This window comes from Pantherophis guttatus, chromosome 6 (assembly GCF_059756535.1).
Source record: "Pantherophis guttatus breed Tessera chromosome 6, ASM5975653v1, whole genome shotgun sequence".
In the NCBI taxonomy this organism is placed as follows: domain Eukaryota; kingdom Metazoa; phylum Chordata; class Lepidosauria; order Squamata; family Colubridae; genus Pantherophis; species Pantherophis guttatus.
The window spans coordinates 86,593,374-86,608,044 of record NC_142068.1 but is presented as its reverse complement, the minus strand read 5'-3'; positions in this window follow the sequence as shown (position 1 = coordinate 86,608,044).

Genomic DNA, 14,671 nt, shown 5'->3' with positions numbered 1-14,671 from the left:
CAAAAAAAATTTTTTGACTCAAATGTAACAACGGATGCTAGAATGTGATTCGGGGTGGAATTCCATGCTTAAAAATGTTATTATTAGCTGTTTTTAAAAATCGAGTGTTTTTGCTGCCCGAGGAAGAAAACGCGTGATGCCGGGGTCAGAAAAAAAACTGCCCAGGAGCAAAAAAATTTTTTTTGACTCAAATGTAACAACGGATGCTAGAATGTGATTCGGGGTGGAATTCCATGCTTAAAAATTTTATTATTAGCTGTTTTTAAAAATCGAGTGTTTTTGCTGCCTGAGGAGGAAAAGGCGTGATGCCGGGGTCAGAAAAAAAACTGCCCAGGAGCAAAAAAATTTTTTTTGACTCAAATGTAACAACGGATGCTAGAATGTGATTCGGGGTGGAATTCCATGCTTAAAAATGTTATTATTAGCTGTTTTTAAAAATCGAGTGTTTTTGCTCCGAGAGGAAGAAAACGCGTGATGCCGGGGTCAGAAAAAAACTGCCCAGGAGCAAAAAAATTTTTTTTGACTCAAATGTAACAACGGATGCTAGAATGTGATTCGGGGTGGAATTCCATGCTTAAAAATGTTATTATTAGCTGTTTTTAAAAATCGAGTGTTTTTGCTCCCAGAGGAAGAAAAGGCGTGATGCCGGGGTCAGAGAAAAACTGCCCAGAAGCAAAAAAAATTTTTTGACTCAAATGTAACAACGGATGCTATAATGTGATTCGGGGTGGAATTCCATGCTTAAAAATTATATTATTAGCTGTTTTTAAAAATCGAGTGTTTTAGCTGCCCGAGGAAGAAAACGCGTGATGCCGGGGTCAGAAAAAAAACTGCCCAGGAGCAAAAAAAATTTTTTTGACTCAAATGTAACAACGGATGCTAGAATGTGATTCGGGGTGGAATTCCATGCTTAAAAATGTTATTATTAGCTGTTTTTAAAAATCGAGTGTTTTTGCTCCCAGAGGAAGAAAACGCGTGATGCCGGGGTCAGAAAAAAGCTGCCCAGGAGCAAAAATTTTTTCTTGACTCAAATGTAACAATGGATACTAGAATGTGATTCGGGGTGGAATTCCATGCTTAAAAATGTTATTATTAGCTGTTTTTAAAAATCGAGTGTTTTTGCTCCCAGAGGAAGAAAACGCGTGATGCCGGGGTCAGAAAAAAAGCCGCCCAGGAGCAAAAAATTTTTTTTTGACTCAAATGTAACAACGGATGCTAGAATGTGAGTCGGGGTGGAATTCCATGCTTAAAAATGTTATTATTAGCTGTTTTTAAAAATCGAGTGTTTTTGCTCCGAGAGGAAGAAAACGCGTGATGCCGGGGTCAGAAAAAAACTGCCCAGGAGCAAAAAAATTTTTTTGACTCAAATGTCACAACGGATGCTAGAATGTGATTCGGGGTGGAATTCCATGCTTAAAAATGTTATTATTAGCTGTTTTTAAAAATCGAGTGTTTTTCCTGCCCGAGGAAGAAAACGCGTGATGCCGGGGTCAGAAAAAAAACTGCCCAGGAGCAAAAAATTTTTTTTTGACTCAAATGTAACAACGGATGCTAGAATGTGATTCGGGGTGGAATTCCATGCTTAAAAATTTTATTATTAGCTGTTTTTAAAAATCGAGTGTTTTTGCTGCCGGAGGAGGAAAACGCGTGATGCCGGGGTCAGAAAAAAAACTGCCCAGGAGCAAAAAAATTTTTTTTGACTCAAATGTAACAACGGATGCTAGAATGTGATTCGGGGTGGAATTCCATGCTTAAAAATGTTATTATTAGCTGTTTTTAAAAATCGAGTGTTTTTGCTCCGAGAGGAAGAAAACGCGTGATGCCGGGGTCAGAAAAAAAACTGCCCAGGAGCAAAAAAAAATTTTTTGACTCAAATGTAACAACGGATGCTAGAATGTGATTCGGGGTGGAATTCCATGCTTAAAAATGTTATTATTAGCTGTTTTTAAAAATCGAGTGTTTTTGCTCCGAGAGGAAGAAAACGCGTGATGCCGGGGTCAGAAAAAAAACTGCCCAGGAGCAAAAAAATTTTTTTTGACTCAAATGTAACAACGGATGCTAGAATGTGATTCGGGGTGGAATTCCATGCTTAAAAATTTTATTATTAGCTGTTTTTAAAAATCGAGTGTTTTTGCTGCCTGAGGAGGAAAACGCGTGATGCCGGGGTCAGAAAAAAAACTGCCCAGGAGCAAAAAAATTTTTTTTGACTCAAATGTAACAACGGATGCTAGAATGTGATTCGGGGTGGAATTCCATGCTTAAAAATGTTATTATTAGCTGTTTTTAAAAATCGAGTGTTTTTGCTCCGAGAGGAAGAAAACGCGTGATGCCGGGGTCAGAAAAAAACTGCCCAGGAGCAAAAAAATTTTTTTTGACTCAAATGTAACAACGGATGCTAGAATGTGATTCGGGGTGGAATTCCATGCTTAAAAATGTTATTATTAGCTGTTTTTAAAAATCGAGTGTTTTTGCTCCCAGAGGAAGAAAAGGCGTGATGCCGGGGTCAGAAAAAAACTGCCCAGGAGCAAAAAAAATTTTTTTGACTCAAATGTAACAACGGATGCTAGAATGTGATTCGGGGTGGAATTCCATGCTTAAAAATGTTATTATTAGCTGTTTTTAAAAATCGAGTGTTTTTGCTCTCAGAGGAAGAAAACGCGTGATGCCGGGATCAGAAAAAAAACTGCCCAGGAGCAAAAAAATTTTTTTGACTCAAATGTAACAACGGATGCTAGAATGTGATTCGGGGTGGAATTCCATGCTTAAAAATGTTATTATTAGCTGTTTTTAAAAATCGAGTGTTTTTGCTGCCCGAGGAAGAAAACGCGTGATGCCGGGGTCAGAAAAAAAACTGCCCAGGAGCAAAAAAATTTTTTTTGACTCAAATGTAACAACGGATGCTAGAATGTGATTCGGGGTGGAATTCCATGCTTAAAAATTTTATTATTAGCTGTTTTTAAAAATCGAGTGTTTTTGCTGCCTGAGGAGGAAAAGGCGTGATGCCGGGGTCAGAAAAAAAACTGCCCAGGAGCAAAAAAATTTTTTTTGACTCAAATGTAACAACGGATGCTAGAATGTGATTCGGGGTGGAATTCCATGCTTAAAAATGTTATTATTAGCTGTTTTTAAAAATCGAGTGTTTTTGCTCCGAGAGGAAGAAAACGCGTGATGCCGGGGTCAGAAAAAAAACTGCCCAGGAGCAAAAAAAATTTTTTTGACTCAAATGTAACAACGGATGCTAGAATGTGATTCGGGGTGGAATTCCATGCTTAAAAATGTTATTATTAGCTGTTTTTAAAAATCGAGTGTTTTTGCTCCGAGAGGAAGAAAACGCGTGATGCCGGGGTCAGAAAAAAAACTGCCCAGGAGCAAAAAAATTTTTTTTGACTCAAATGTAACAACGGATGCTAGAATGTGATTCGGTGTGGAATTCCATGCTAAAAAATTTTATTATTAGCTGTTTTTAAAAATCGAGTGTTTTTGCTGCCTGAGGAGGAAAACGCGTGATGCCGGGGTCAGAAAAAAAACTGCCCAGGAGCAAAAAATTTTTTTTTGACTCAAATGTAACAACGGATGCTAGAATGTGATTCGGGGTGGAATTCCATGCTTAAAAATGTTATTATTAGCTGTTTTTAAAAATCGAGTGTTTTTGCTCCGAGAGGAAGAAAACGCGTGATGCCGGGGTCAGAAAAAAACTGCCCAGGAGCAAAAAATTTTTTTTTGACTCAAATGTAACAACGGATGCTAGAATGTGATTCGGGGTGGAATTCCATGCTTAAAAATGTTATTATTAGCTGTTTTTAAAAATCGAGTGTTTTTGCTCCCAGAGGAAGAAAAGGCGTGATGCCGGGGTCAGAAAAAAACTGCCCAGGAGCAAAAAAATTTTTTTTGACTCAAATGTAACAACGGATGCTAGAATGTGATTCGGGGTGGAATTCCATGCTTAAAAATGTTATTATTAGCTGTTTTTAAAAATCTAGTGTTTTTGCTCTCAGAGGAAGAAAACGCGTGATGCCGGGATCAGAAAAAAAACTGCCCAGGAGCAAAAAAAATTTTTTGACTCAAATGTAACAACGGATGCTAGAATGTGATTCGGGGTGGAATTCCATGCTTAAAAATGTTATTATTAGCTGTTTTTAAAAATCGAGTGTTTTTGCTGCCCGAGGAAGAAAACGCGTGATGCCGGGGTCAGAAAAAAAACTGCCCAGGAGCAAAAAAATTTTTTTTGACTCAAATGTAACAACGGATGCTAGAATGTGATTCGGGGTGGAATTCCATGCTTAAAAATTTTATTATTAGCTGTTTTTAAAAATCGAGTGTTTTTGCTGCCTGAGGAGGAAAAGGCGTGATGCCGGGGTCAGAAAAAAAACTGCCCAGGAGCAAAAAAATTTTTTTTGACTCAAATGTAACAACGGATGCTAGAATGTGATTCGGGGTGGAATTCCATGCTTAAAAATGTTATTATTAGCTGTTTTTAAAAATCGAGTGTTTTTGCTCCGAGAGGAAGAAAACGCGTGATGCCGGGGTCAGAAAAAAAACTGCCCAGTAGCAAAAAAATTTTTTTTGACTCAAATGTAACAACGGATGCTAGAATGTGATTCGGGGTGGAATTCCATGCTTAAAAATGTTATTATTAACTGTTTTTAAAAATCGAATGTTTTTGCTCCCAGAGGAAGAAAACGCGTGATGCCGGGGTCAGAAAAAAAACTGCCCAGGAGCAAAAAATTTTTTTTTGACTCAAATGTAACAAAGGATGGTAGAATGTGATTCGTGGTGGAATTCCATGCTTAAAAATGTTATTATTAGCTGTTTTTAAAAATCTAGTGTTTTTGCTCCCAGAGGAAGAAAACGCGTGATGCCGGGGTCAGAAAAAAGCTGCCCAGGAGCAAAAATTTTTTTTTGACTCAAATGTAACAACGGATGCTAGAATGTGATTCGGGGTGGAATTCCATGCTTAAAAATGTTATTATTAGCTGTTTTTAAAAATCGAGTGTTTTTGCTGCCCGAGGAAGAAAACGCGTGATGCCGGGGTCAGAAAAAAAACTGCCCAGAAGCAAAAAAATTTTTTTTGACTCAAATGTAACAACGGATGCTAGAATGTGATTCGGGGTGGAATTCCATGCTTAAAAATGTTATTATTAACTGTTTTTAAAAATCGAATGTTTTTGCTCCCAGAGGAAGAAAACGCATGATGCCGGGGTCAGAAAAAAAACTGCCCAGGAGCAAAAAAATTTTTTTTGACTCAAATGTAACAACGGATGCTAGAATGTGATTCGGGGTGGAATTCCATTCTTAAAAATGTTATTATTCGCTGTTTTTAAAAATCGAGTGTTTTTGCTCCCAGAGGAAGAAAACGCGTGATGCCGGGGTCAGAAAAAAAACTGCCCAGGAGCAAAAATTTTTTTTTGACTCAAATGTAACAACGGATGCTAGAATGTGATTCGGGGTGGAATTCCATGCTTAAAAATGTTATTATTAGCTGTTTTTAAAAATCGAGTGTTTTTGCTCCCAGAGGAAGAAAACGCGTGATGCCGGGGTCAGAAAAAAGCTGCCCAGGAGCAAAAATTTTTTTTTGACTCAAATGTAACAACGGATGCTAGAATGTGATTCGGGGTGGAATTCCATGCTTAAAAATGTTATTATTAGCTGTTTTTAAAAATCGAGTGTTTTTGCTCCCAGAGGAAGAAAACGCGTGATGCCGGGGTCAGAAAAAAAGCCGCCCAGGAGCAAAAATTTTTTTTTTGACTCAAATGTAACAACGGATGCTAGAATGTGATTCGGGGTGGAATTCCATGCTTAAAAATGTTATTATTAGCTGTTTTTAAAAATCGAGTGTTTTTGCTCCGAGAGGAAGAAAACGCGTGATGCTGGGGTCAGAAAAAAACTGCCCAGGAGCAAAAAAATTTTTTTGACTCAAATGTAACAACTGATGCTAGAATGTGATTCGGGGTGGAATTCCATGCTTAAAAATGTTATTATTAGCTGTTTTTAAAAATCGAGTGTTTTTCCTGCCCGAGGAAGAAAACGCGTGATGCCGGGGTCAGAAAAAAAACTGCCCAGGAGCAAAAAAAATTTTTTTGACTCAAATGTAACAACGGATGCTAGAATGTGATTCAGGGTGGAATTCCATGCTTAAAAATGTTATTATTAGCTGTTTTTAAAAATCGAGTGTTTTTGCTCCGAGAGGAAGAAAACGCGTGATGCCGGGGTCAGAAAAAAAACTGCCCAGGAGCAAAAAAAATTTTTTTGACTGAAATGTAACAACGGATGCTAGAATGTGATTCGGGGTGGAATTCCATGCTTAAAAATTTTATTATTAGCTGTTTTTAAAAATCGAGTGTTTTTGCTGCCTGAGGAGGAAAACGCGTGATGCCGGGGTCAGAAAAAAAACTGCCCAGGAGCAAAAAAAATTTTTTTGACTCAAATGTAACAACGGATGCTAGAATGTGATTCGGGGTGGAATTCCATTCTTAAAAATGTTATTATTAGCTGTTTTTAAAAATCGAGTGTTTTTGCTCCGAGAGGAAGAAAACGCGTGATGCCGGGGTCAGAAAAAAACTGCCCAGGAGCAAAAAAATTTTTTTTGACTCAAATGTAACAACGGATGCTAGAATGTGATTCGGGGTGGAATTCCATGCTTAAAAATGTTATTATTAGCTGTTTTTAAAAATCGAGTGTTTTTGCTCCCAGAGGAAGAAAACGCGTGATGCCGGGGTCAGAAAAAAACTGCCCAGGAGCAAAAAAATTTTTTTTGACTCAAATGTAACAACGGATGCTAGAATGTGATTCGGGGTGGAATTCCATGCTTAAAAATGTTATTATTAGCTGTTTTTAAAAATCGAGTGTTTTTGCTCTCAGAGGAAGAAAACGCGTGATGCCGGGATCAGAAAAAAAACTGCCCAGGAGCAAAAAAATTTTTTTGACTCAAATGTAACAACGGATGCTAGAATGTGATTCGGGGTGGAATTCCATGCTTAAAAATGTTATTATTAGCTGTTTTTAAAAATCGAGTGTTTTTGCTGCCCGAGGAAGAAAACGCGTGATGCCGGGGTCAGAAAAAAAACTGCCCAGGAGCAAAAAAATTTTTTTTGACTCAAATGTAACAACGGATGCTAGAATGTGATTCGGGGTGGAATTCCATGCTTAAAAATGTTATTATTAGCTGTTTTTAAAAATCGAGTGTTTTTGCTGCCCGAGGAAGAAAACGCGTGATGCCGGGGTCAGAAAAAAAACTGCCCAGGAGCAAAAAATTTTTTTTTGACTCAAATGTAACAACGGATGCTAGAATGTGATTCGGGGTGGAATTCCATGCTTAAAAATTTTATTATTAGCTGTTTTTAAAAATCGAGTGTTTTTGCTGCCTGAGGAGGAAAACGCGTGATGCCGGGGTCAGAAAAAAAACTGCCCAGGAGCAAAAAAAATTTTTTTGACTCAAATGTAACAACGGATGCTAGAATGTGATTCGGGGTGGAATTCCATGCTTAAAAATGTTATTATTAGCTGTTTTTAAAAATCGAGTGTTTTAGCTGCCCGAGGAAGAAAACGCGTGATGCTGGGGTCAGAAAAAAAACTGCCCAGGAGCAAAAAAAATTTTTTTTACTCAAATGTAACAACGGATGCTAGAATGTGATTCGGGGGGGAATTCCATGCTTAAAAATGTTACTATTAGCTGTTTTTAAAAATCGAGTGTTTTTGCTGCCCGAGGAAGAAAACGCGTGATGCCGGGGTCAGAAAAAAAACTGCCCAGGAGCAAAAAAATTTTTTTTGACTCAAATGTAACAACGGATGCTAGAATGTGATTCGGGGTGGAATTCCATGCTTAAAAATGTTATTATTCGCTGTTTTTAAAAATCGAGTGTTTTTGCTCCCAGAGGAAGAAAACGCGTGATGCCGGGGTCAGAAAAAAAACTGCCCAGGAGCAAAAATTTTTTTTTGACTCAAATGTAACAACGGATGCTAGAATGTGATTCGGGGTGGAATTCCATGCTTAAAAATGTTATTATTAGCTGTTTTTAAAAATCGAGTGTTTTTGCTCCGAGAGGAAGAAAACGCGTGATGCCGGGGTCAGAAAAAAAACTGCCCAGGAGCAAAAAAAATTTTTTTGACTCAAATGTAACAACGGATGCTAGAATGTGATTCGGGGTGGAATTCCATGCTTAAAAATTTTATTATTAGCTGTTTTTAAAAATCGAGTGTTTTTGCTGCCTGAGGAGGAAAACGCGTGATGCCGGGGTCAGAAAAAAAACTGCCCAGGAGCAAAAAAAATTTTTTTGACTCAAATGTAACAACGGATGCTAGAATGTGATTCGGGGTGGAATTCCATTCTTAAAAATGTTATTATTAGCTGTTTTTAAAAATCGAGTGTTTTTGCTCCGAGAGGAAGAAAACGCGTGATGCCGGGGTCAGAAAAAAACTGCCCAGGAGCAAAAAAATTTTTTTTGACTCAAATGTAACAACGGATGCTAGAATGTGATTCGGGGTGGAATTCCATGCTTAAAAATGTTATTATTAGCTGTTTTTAAAAATCGAGTGTTTTTGCTCCCAGAGGAAGAAAACGCGTGATGCCGGGGTCAGAAAAAAACTGCCCAGGAGCAAAAAAATTTTTTTTGACTCAAATGTAACAACGGATGCTAGAATGTGATTCGGGGTGGAATTCCATGCTTAAAAATGTTATTATTAGCTGTTTTTAAAAATCGAGTGTTTTTGCTCTCAGAGGAAGAAAACGCGTGATGCCGGGATCAGAAAAAAAAACTGCCCAGGAGCAAAAAAAATTTTTTGACTCAAATGTAACAACGGATGCTAGAATGTGATTCGGGGTGGAATTCCATGCTTAAAAATGTTATTATTAGCTGTTTTTAAAAATCGAGTGTTTTTGCTGCCCGAGGAAGAAAACGCGTGATGCCGGGGTCAGAAAAAAAACTGCCCAGGAGCAAAAAAATTTTTTTTGACTCAAATGTAACAACGGATGCTAGAATGTGATTCGGGGTGGAATTCCATGCTTAAAAATGTTATTATTAGCTGTTTTTAAAAATCGAGTGTTTTAGCTGCCCGAGGAAGAAAACGCGTGATGCTGGGGTCAGAAAAAAAACTGCCCAGGAGCAAAAAAAATTTTTTTTACTCAAATGTAACAACGGATGCTAGAATGTGATTCGGGGGGGAATTCCATGCTTAAAAATGTTACTATTAGCTGTTTTTAAAAATCGAGTGTTTTTGCTGCCCGAGGAAGAAAACGCGTGATGCCGGGGTCAGAAAAAAAACTGCCCAGGAGCAAAAAAATTTTTTTTGACTCAAATGTAACAACGGATGCTAGAATGTGATTCGGGGTGGAATTCCATGCTTAAAAATGTTATTATTCGCTGTTTTTAAAAATCGAGTGTTTTTGCTCCCAGAGGAAGAAAACGCGTGATGCCGGGGTCAGAAAAAAAACTGCCCAGGAGCAAAAATTTTTTTTTGACTCAAATGTAACAACGGATGCTAGAATGTGATTCGGGGTGGAATTCCATGCTTAAAAATGTTATTATTAGCTGTTTTTAAAAATCGAGTGTTTTTGCTCCGAGAGGAAGAAAACGCGTGATGCCGGGGTCAGAAAAAAAACTGCCCAGGAGCAAAAAAAATTTTTTTGACTCAAATGTAACAACGGATGCTAGAATGTGATTCGGGGTGGAATTCCATGCTTAAAAATTTTATTATTAGCTGTTTTTAAAAATCGAGTGTTTTTGCTGCCTGAGGAGGAAAACGCGTGATGCCGGGGTCAGAAAAAAAACTGCCCAGGAGCAAAAAAAATTTTTTTGACTCAAATGTAACAACGGATGCTAGAATGTGATTCGGGGTGGAATTCCATTCTTAAAAATGTTATTATTAGCTGTTTTTAAAAATCGAGTGTTTTTGCTCCGAGAGGAAGAAAACGCGTGATGCCGGGGTCAGAAAAAAACTGCCCAGGAGCAAAAAAATTTTTTTTGACTCAAATGTAACAACGGATGCTAGAATGTGATTCGGGGTGGAATTCCATGCTTAAAAATGTTATTATTAGCTGTTTTTAAAAATCGAGTGTTTTTGCTCCCAGAGGAAGAAAACGCGTGATGCCGGGGTCAGAAAAAAACTGCCCAGGAGCAAAAAAATTTTTTTTGACTCAAATGTAACAACGGATGCTAGAATGTGATTCGGGGTGGAATTCCATGCTTAAAAATGTTATTATTAGCTGTTTTTAAAAATCGAGTGTTTTTGCTCTCAGAGGAAGAAAACGCGTGATGCCGGGATCAGAAAAAAAAACTGCCCAGGAGCAAAAAAAATTTTTTGACTCAAATGTAACAACGGATGCTAGAATGTGATTCGGGGTGGAATTCCATGCTTAAAAATGTTATTATTAGCTGTTTTTAAAAATCGAGTGTTTTTGCTGCCCGAGGAAGAAAACGCGTGATGCCGGGGTCAGAAAAAAAACTGCCCAGGAGCAAAAAAATTTTTTTTGACTCAAATGTAACAACGGATGCTAGAATGTGATTCGGGGTGGAATTCCATGCTTAAAAATGTTATTATTAGCTGTTTTTAAAAATCGAGTGTTTTTGCTGCCCGAGGAAGAAAACGCGTGATGCCGGGGTCAGAAAAAAAACTGCCCAGGAGCAAAAAATTTTTTTTTGACTCAAATGTAACAACGGATGCTAGAATGTGATTCGGGGTGGAATTCCATGCTTAAAAATTTTATTATTAGCTGTTTTTAAAAATCGAGTGTTTTTGCTGCCTGAGGAGGAAAACGCGTGATGCCGGGGTCAGAAAAAAAACTGCCCAGGAGCAAAAAAAATTTTTTTGACTCAAATGTAACAACGGATGCTAGAATGTGATTCGGGGTGGAATTCCATGCTTAAAAATGTTATTATTAGCTGTTTTTAAAAATCGAGTGTTTTAGCTGCCCGAGGAAGAAAACGCGTGATGCTGGGGTCAGAAAAAAAACTGCCCAGGAGCAAAAAAATTTTTTTTTACTCAAATGTAACAACGGATGCTAGAATGTGATTCGGGGGGGAATTCCATGCTTAAAAATGTTACTATTAGCTGTTTTTAAAAATCGAGTGTTTTTGCTGCCCGAGGAAGAAAACGCGTGATGCCGGGGTCAGAAAAAAAACTGCCCAGGAGCAAAAAAAATTTTTTTGACTCAAATGTAACAACGGATGCTAGAATGTGATTCGGGGTGGAATTCCATGCTTAAAAATGTTATTATTCGCTGTTTTTAAAAATCGAGTGTTTTTGCTCCCAGAGGAAGAAAACGCGTGATGCCGGGGTCAGAAAAAAAACTGCCCAGGAGCAAAAATTTTTTTTTGACTCAAATGTAACAACGGATGCTAGAATGTGATTCGGGGTGGAATTCCATGCTTAAAAATGTTATTATATGCTGTTTTTAAAAATCGAGTGTTTTTGCTCCCAGAGGAAGAAAACGCGTGATGCCGGGGTCAGAAAAAAGCTGCCCAGGAGCAAAAATTTTTTTTTGACTCAAATGTAACAACGGATGCTAGAATGTGATTCGGGGTGGAATTCCATGCTTAAAAATGTTATTATTAGCTGTTTTTAAAAATCGAGTGTTTTTGCTCCCAGAGGAAGAAAACGCGTGATGCCGGGGTCAGAAAAAAAGCCGCCCAGGAGCAAAAAATTTTTTTTTGACTCAAATGTAACAACGGATGCTAGAATGTGATTCGGGGTGGAATTCCATGCTTAAAAATGTTATTATTAGCTGTTTTTAAAAATCGAGTGTTTTTGCTCCGAGAGGAAGAAAACGCGTGATGCCGGGGTCAGAAAAAAACTGCCCAGGAGCAAAAAAATTTTTTTGACTCAAATGTAACAACTGATGCTAGAATGTGATTCAGGGTGGAATTCCATGCTTAAAAATGTTATTATTAGCTGTTTTTAAAAATCGAGTGTTTTTGCTCCCAGAGGAAGAAAACGCGTGATGCCGGGGTCAGAAAAAAAACTGCCCAGGAGCAAAAAAAATTTTTTTGACTCAAATGTAACAACGGATGCTAGAATGTGATTCGGGGTGGAATTCCATGCTTAAAAATTTTATTATTAGCTGTTTTTAAAAATCGAGTGTTTTTGCTGCCGGAGGAGGAAAACGCGTGATGCCGGGGTCAGAAAAAAAACTGCCCAGGAGCAAAAAAAATTTTTTTGACTCAAATGTAACAACGGATGCTAGAATGTGATTCGGGGTGGAATTCCATGCTTAAAAATGTTATTATTCGCTGTTTTTAAAAATCGAGTGTTTTTGCTCCCAGAGGAAGAAAACGCGTGATGCCGGGGTCAGAAAAAAAACTGCCCAGGAGCAAAAATTTTTTTTTGACTCAAATGTAACAACGGATGCTAGAATGTGATTCGGGGTGGAATTCCATGCTTAAAAATGTTATTATATGCTGTTTTTAAAAATCGAGTGTTTTTGCTCCCAGAGGAAGAAAACGCGTGATGCCGGGGTCAGAAAAAAGCTGCCCAGGAGCAAAAATTTTTTTTTGACTCAAATGTAACAACGGATGCTAGAATGTGATTCGGGGTGGAATTCCATGCTTAAAAATGTTATTATTAGCTGTTTTTAAAAATCGAGTGTTTTTGCTCCCAGAGGAAGAAAACGCGTGATGCCGGGGTCAGAAAAAAAGCCGCCCAGGAGCAAAAAATTTTTTTTTGACTCAAATGTAACAACGGATGCTAGAATGTGATTCGGGGTGGAATTCCATGCTTAAAAATGTTATTATTAGCTGTTTTTAAAAATCGAGTGTTTTTGCTCCGAGAGGAAGAAAACGCGTGATGCCGGGGTCAGAAAAAAACTGCCCAGGAGCAAAAAAATTTTTTTGACTCAAATGTAACAACTGATGCTAGAATGTGATTCAGGGTGGAATTCCATGCTTAAAAATGTTATTATTAGCTGTTTTTAAAAATCGAGTGTTTTTGCTCCCAGAGGAAGAAAACGCGTGATGCCGGGGTCAGAAAAAAAACTGCCCAGGAGCAAAAAAAATTTTTTTGACTCAAATGTAACAACGGATGCTAGAATGTGATTCGGGGTGGAATTCCATGCTTAAAAATTTTATTATTAGCTGTTTTTAAAAATCGAGTGTTTTTGCTGCCGGAGGAGGAAAACGCGTGATGCCGGGGTCAGAAAAAAACTGCCCAGGAGCAAAAAAATTTTTTTGACTCAAATGTAACAACTGATGCTAGAATGTGATTCAGGGTGGAATTCCATGCTTAAAAATGTTATTATTAGCTGTTTTTAAAAATCGAGTGTTTTTCCTGCCCGAGGAAGAAAACGCGTGATGCCGGGGTCAGAAAAAAAACTGCCCAGGAGCAAAAAAATTTTTTTTGACTCAAATGTAACAACGGATGCTAGAATGTGATTCGGGGTGGAATTCCATGCTTAAAAATTTTATTATTAGCTGTTTTTAAAAATCGAGTGTTTTTGCTGCCGGAGGAGGAAAACGCGTGATGCCGGGGTCAGAAAAAAAACTGCCCAGGAGCAAAAAAATTTTTTTTGACTCAAATGTAACAACGGATGCTAAAATGTGATTCGGGGTGGAATTCCATGCTTAAAAATGTTATTATTAGCTGTTTTTAAAAATCGAGTGTTTTTGCTCCGAGAGGAAGAAAACGCGTGATGCCGGGGTCAGAAAAAAAACTGCCCAGGAGCAAAAAAAATTTTTTTGACTCAAATGTAACAACGGATGCTAGAATGTGATTCAGGGTGGAATTCCATGCTTAAAAATTTTATTATTAGCTGTTTTTAAAAATCGAGTGTTTTTGCTGCCTGAGGAGGAAAACGCGTGATGCCGGGGTCAGAAAAAAAACTGCCCAGGAGCAAAAAAAATTTTTTTGACTCAAATGTAACAACGGATGCTAGAATGTGATTCGGGGTGGAATTCCATGCTTAAAAATGTTATTATTAGCTGTTTTTAAAAATCGAGTGTTTTTGCTCTCAGAGGAAGAAAACGCGTGATGCCGGGATCAGAAAAAAAACTGCCCAGGAGCAAAAAAATTTTTTTGACTCAAATGTAACAACGGATGCTAGAATGTGATTCGGGGTGGAATTCCATGCTTAAAAATGTTATTATTAGCTGTTTTTAAAAATCGAGTGTTTTTGCTGCCCGAGGAAGAAAACTCGTGATGCCGGGGTCAGAAAAAAAACTGCCCAGGAGCAAAAAATTTTTTTTTGACTCAAATGTAACAACGGATGCTAGAATGTGATTCGGGGTGGAATTCCATGCTTAAAAATGTTATTATTAGCTGTTTTTAAAAATCGAGTGTTTTTGCTGCCCGAGGAAGAAAACGCGTGATGCCGGGGTCAGAAAAAAAACTGCCCAGGAGCAAAAAATTTTTTTTTGACTCAAATGTAACAACGGATGCTAGAATGTGATTCGGGGTGGAATTCCATGCTTAAAAATTTTATTATTAGCTGTTTTTAAAAATCGAGTGTTTTTGCTGCCCGAGGAGGAAAACGCGTGATGCCGGGGTCAGAAAAAAAACTGCCCAGGAGCAAAAAAAATTTTTTTGACTCAAATGTAACAACGGATGCTAGAATGTGATTCGGGGTGGAATTCCATGCTTAAAAATGTTATTATTAGCTGTTTTTAAAAATCGAGTGTTTTTGCTCCGAGAGGAAGAAAACGCGTGATGCCGGGGTCAGAAAAAAACTGCCCAGGAGCAAAAAAAATTT